This window comes from Neomonachus schauinslandi, chromosome 8, assembly GCF_002201575.2.
Source record: "Neomonachus schauinslandi chromosome 8, ASM220157v2, whole genome shotgun sequence".
NCBI classification, from domain to species: domain Eukaryota; kingdom Metazoa; phylum Chordata; class Mammalia; order Carnivora; family Phocidae; genus Neomonachus; species Neomonachus schauinslandi.
The window spans coordinates 13,278,038-13,284,037 of NC_058410.1; positions in this window are offsets into that span (position 1 = coordinate 13,278,038).

Sequence of the window (6,000 nt, forward strand, 5' to 3'; positions counted from 1 at the left end):
TAGGACAGCCTTGAGAAACCCAGGGAAAAGCTGTTATACAAATGAAAAATTGATACCACACTTAATATATAGTATTAAAGGACCTCAAGTTCCAGTTTCTTCTCTATACCCATTTTGCCTGTCCCCCTACCTCCCTCTGGCAACCAACAGTTTGTTCTCTGTCTCTGAATCTGTTTCTGTTTTCTTTTGTTTGTTCATTTGTTCTGTTTCTCAAAATTCCACATATAAGTGAAATCATGCAGTATTTTCCTTTCTCCAGCTTATTTCATGTAGCATAAAACTCTCGAAGTCCACCCATTTTGTCACTAATGACAAGGTTTCATTCTTTTTTATGGCTGAATAATGTTCCTTTGTATTTGAAAGTATTTATCCTTCACCTTTTGGATTTTTATATCTTGTATGTGGCTTGAAGATTAGCAAGATGAATTACAGGAAATATTACAGTATACTTAATAGCAAAAAACTGACCTCAAAGGGCCTGATTCCTTTAAGGACCTGAAGATGGTATCTATGAGTCCAACTCAGTTAACTCTCTTGAGTAATTCATAAACGCAGCTAGTTTAAGTGATTCATAGGCCTAAATATCTTTCTTAAAATATGGATCCTCACTTCTATTTGAGTCTTTCTCTTCAATTTCCAGTTATAGAGGACTGCCATTACTCTATTACAGTCTTGTATCACTTTATATTTAGACAAAAAGTTGTCAGATTTTTTGGTCTCAAGACTACATATTTAAAAATTATTGATGATCCATAGAAACTTTGGTTTATGTAGGTTATTCTTTATCACAATTTATAACATTAAAAATGAAAACAAAAAATTTAAAAGCATTTATCAATTCATTTAAAATAACAACAGTAAACTTATTATAGGTAAACATTTTTTTAGTGAAAAAAACACTGTATTTTCCAAAGTAAGAAAATATTTAGTGAGAAGAGTGGCATTGTTTTACGTTATGGGTTTATTTTTAATGTCTGTTTGAGAAGAAGATATTTGGATTCTCATATCTGCTTCTTCATTCAGTCAGTTGCAATATGTTGTTTGGTTGAAAGATATGAAGAAAATATAGCCTTACACAAATACGTGGTTAGAAAGGGGAAGAGTATTTCGGTGGCCTTTGCAGATAATTGTGATGTTTTTCTTTGATACTAAACCCGAACTTAACAAGTGCTAGTTACTTAAAGGTTAGTTGCATTGTGGAAATTGAGGTAGTGATTTTTTTTCATTAGTTCTGTTACATTAAAATCCATTGGTTTATCTTCCATTTTGAATGAATCTGCTACTCATGCATGATTTTGTAAATCATGGATTGATCATTTGGAAAATGTTGGTTTACTGGATTATGTCAATTTTCCAAATGCTGAAACAGTTCACTATATAATATAAATAAAAATCACATTTGTTAATGTCACCACTGGTATTATAGGAAATTTCCTCAGATACTGGGATGTTTCAAGCTGCAATGGAAGACAAATTTTTCTGTTTTTCCAATTTTTCTTGAAAGACTGGATTTTATCATTGGTAAGAAATATCTTCAGTTTTCCTTAAAGTGACAGGCTCATTTCCTTCATTTTTAGGAAAATATTTGCCAAACATACAATTCTGAATACACGTAGTTTATCTTTCAGTCATATTTTAAGTATAATAGTAGTCCATGGAAAAGTTCGGTTCACCCCCACATCACAGAAATGCTTTTCCTGGAGACAACCATCCTACTCTGGTATGCAGCAGAAGTGCTTTATGTGTACTTTCCATTTTATTATTCAAAATATCAAAAAGACATATATTCAGGGGTCAAGATTTATTTTTTATTTTTATTTTTAAAAGAGTCTATTTATTTATTTGAGAGAGAACAAGCAGGGAGCCGGAAGTGGGGCTCCACCCCAGGACCCTGGGATCATGACCTGAGCCGAAGGTAGATGCTTAACCAACGGAGCCACCCAGGTGCCCTAAAGGGTCAAGATTTAATAAAGTTGACTATTTTTACTGATCCTTTAATGATGTTTTAAAAGTGAAAATTTTTTCTTCTTTTCTGTGAAAGTGTGTTTGTGAAAAATACAGTGACAAGGTCCTAGGAGTTTCAAACCATCATTTCTTTTGTACTATTAATGCAAATTTCAACACTGAAAAAGCTATGTAACTTCCTTTTTTTTTTAATTATAAAAACAGTTTGACCTCATGGCTCCCTTGAAAGAGTCTTAGAGACCCCAGGAATACCTAGACCACACTTTCAGAACCACTGGTTTAGACTTTTTTTTTAAATGTTTTGTTTATTTATTTTTTATTTTATTATGTTATGTTAATCACCATACATTACATCATTAGTTTTTGATGTAGTGTTCCATGATTCATTGTTTGTGTATAACACCCAGTGCTCCATTCAGTACGTGCCCTCTTTAATACCCATCACGAGGCTAACCCATTGCCCCCACCCAGTTCCCCTCTAGAACCCTCAGTTTGTTTCTCAGATCCATAGTCTCTCATGGTTCGTCTCCCTCACCGATTTCTCCCCATTCATTTCTCCCTTCCTACTATCTTCTTTCTTTTTTTTAACATATAATGTATTATTTGTTTCAGAGGTACAGGTCTGTGATTCAACAGTCTTACACAATTCACAGCACTCACCATAGCACATACCCTCCTCAATGTCTACCACCCAGCCACCCCATCCCTCCCACCCCCCACCACTCCAGCAACCCTCAGTTTGTTTCCCGAGATTAAGAATTCCTCATATCAGTGAGATCATATGATACATGTCTTCCTCTGATTGAATTATTTCACTCAGCATAATACCCTCCAGCTCTATCCACGAAATTGCAAATGGCAAGATTTCATTCCTTTTGATGGCTGCATAATATTCCATTGTATATATATACCACATCTTCTTTATCCATTCATCTGTCGATGGACATCTTGGCTCTTTCTATAGTTTGGCTATTGTGGACATTGTTGCTATAAACATCGGGGTGCACGTACCCCTTCGGATCCCTACATTTGTATCTTTGGGGTAAATATCCAGTAGTGCAATTGCTGGGTCATAGGGCAGATCTATTTTCAACTTTTTGAAGAACCTCCATACTGTTTTCCAGAGTGGCTGTACCAGCTTGCATTCCCACCAACAGTGTAGGAGGGTTCCCCTTTTTCCCCATCCTCGCCAACATCTGTCATTTCCTGACTTGTTAATTTTAGCCATTCTGACTGGTGTGAGGTGGTATCTCATTAGGTTTTCATTTGGATTTCCCTGATGCTGAGTGATGTTGAGCACTTTTTCATGTGTCTGTTGGCCATTTGGATGTCTTTGGAAAAATGGCTGTTCATGTCTTTAGACCATTTCTTGATTGGATCATTTGTTCTTTGGGTGTTGAGTTTGATAAGTTCTTTATAGATTTTGGATACTAGCCCTTTATCTGATATGTCATTTGCAAATATCTTCTCCCATTCTGTCGGTTGTCTTTTGGTTTTGTTGACTGTTTCTTTTGCTGTGCAAAAGCTTTCTATCTTGATGAAGTTCCAATAGTTCATTTTTGCCCTTATTTCCCTTCTTTTGGCGATGTTTCTAGGAAGAAGTTGCTGAGGCTGAGGTCGAAGAGATTGCTGCCTGTGTTCTCCTTTAGGATTTTGATGGACTCCTGTCTCACATTAAGGTCTTTCAACCATTTGGAGTCTATTTTTGTGTGTGGTGTAAGGAAATGGTCCAGTTTCATTCTTCTGCATGTGGCTGTCCATTTTCCCAACACCATTTGTTGAAGAGACTGTCTTTTTTCCATTGGACATTCTTTCCTGCTTTGTCGAAGATGAGTTGACCATAGAGTTGAGGGTCCATATCTGGGCTCTCTATTCTGTTCCACTGATCTATGTGTCTGTTTTTGTGCCAGTACCATACTGTCTTGATAATGACAGCTCTATAATAGAGCTTGAAGTCTGGAATTGTGATGCCACTAGCTTTGCTTTTCTTTTTCAACATTCCTCTGGCTATTCGGGGTCTTTTCTAGTTCCATACAAATTTTAGGAATATTTGTTCCATTTCTTTGAAAAAAGTGGATGATATTTTGATAGGGATTGCATTAAATGTGTATTTGTTCTTCCAATCCATGAGCATGGAATGTTTTTCCATTTCTTTGTGTCTTCCTCAATTTCTTTCATGAGTATTTTATAGTTTTCTGAGTACAGATCCTTTGCCTCTTTGGTTAGATTTATTCCTAGGTATCTTATGGTTTTGGGTGCAATTGTAAATGGGATCGACTCCTTAATTTCTCTTTCTTCTGTCTTGTTGTTGGTGTATAGGAATGCTACTGATTTCTGTGGATTGATTTTATATCCTGCCGCTTGACTGAATTCCTGTATGAGTTCTAGCAGTTTGGGGGTGCAATCTTTTGGGTATTCCACATAAAGTATCATATCATCTGCAGAGAGGGAGAGTTTGACTTCTTTGCTGATTCAGATGTCTTTTATTTCTTTTTGTTGTCTGATTGCTGTGGCTAGGATTTCTAATACTATGTTGAATAGCAGTGGTGATCGTGGACATCGCTGCCGTGTTCTGACCTTAGGGGGAAAGCTCTCAGTTTTTCCCCATTGAGAATGATATTCACTGTGGGTTTCTTATAGATGGCTTTTATGATATTGAGGTATTAACCCTCTATCCCTATACTCTGAAGAGTTTTGATCAAGCAAGGATGCTGTACTTTGTCACATGCTTTTTCTGCATTTATTGAGAGGATCATATGGTTCTTGTTCTTTCTTTTATTAATGTATTGTATCACATTGATTGATTTGCAGATTGAACCACACTTGCAGCCCAGGGATAAATCCCACTTGGTCGTGGTGAATAATCCTTTTAATGTACTGTTGGATCCTATTGGCTAGTATCTTCGTAAGAATTTTTGCATCCATGTTCATCAGGGATATTGCTCTGTAATTCTCCTTTTTGATGGGGTCTTTGTCAGGTTTGGAGATCAAGGTAATGGTGGCCTCATAAAATGAGTTTGGAAGTTTTCCTTCCATTTCTATTTTTTGGAACAGTTTCAGAAGAATAGGTATTAATTCTTCTTTAAACGTTTGGTAGAAAACCCCTGGGAAGCCATCTGGCCCTGGGCCTTGTTTTTGGGAGATTTTTGATGACTGCTTCAATTTCCTTAGTGGTTATAGGTCTGTTTAGGTTTTCTATTTCTTCCTGGTTCAGTTTTGGTAGTTGATACATCTCTAGGAATGCATCCATTTCTTCCAGATTATCTAATTTGCTGGCATAGAGTTGCTCATAATATGTTCTTATAATTGTTTGTATTTCTTTGGTGTTGGTTGTGATCTCTCCTCTTTCATTCATGATTTTATCTATTTGGGTTATTTCTCTTTTCTTTGTGATAAGTCTGGCCAGGGGTTTATCAATCTTATTAATTCTTTCAAAGAACCAGCTCCTAGTTTCGTTGATCTGTTCTACTGTTCTTGTGGTTTCTATTTCATTGATTTCCGCTCTGATTTTTATTATTTCTCTTCTCCTGCTGGGTTTAGGCTTTATTTGCTGTTCTTTCTCCAGCTCCTTTAGGTGTAGGGTTAAGTTGTGTATTTGAGACCTTTCTTGTTTCTTGAGAAAGGCTTGTATTATTATATACTTTGCTCTTAGGACTGCCTTTGCTGCATCCCAAAGATTTTGAACAGTTGTGTTTTCATTTTCATTGGTTTCCATGAATTTTTTTAAATTCTTCTTTAATTTCCTGGTTGACCCATTCATTCTTCAGTAGGATGCTCTTTAGCCCCCATGTATTTGAGTTCTTTCCAACTTTCCTTTTGTGATTGAGTTCTAGTTTCAAGGCATTGTGGTCTGAAAATAGGCAGGGAATGATCCCAATCTTTTGGTACCGGTTGAGACCTGATTTGTGACCTAGGATGTGATCTATTCTGGTGAATGTTCCATGGGCACTAGAGAAGAATGTGTATTCTGTTGCTTTCGGATGGAATGTTCTGAATATATCTGTGAAGTTCATTTGGTCCATTTCAAGTCTTTAT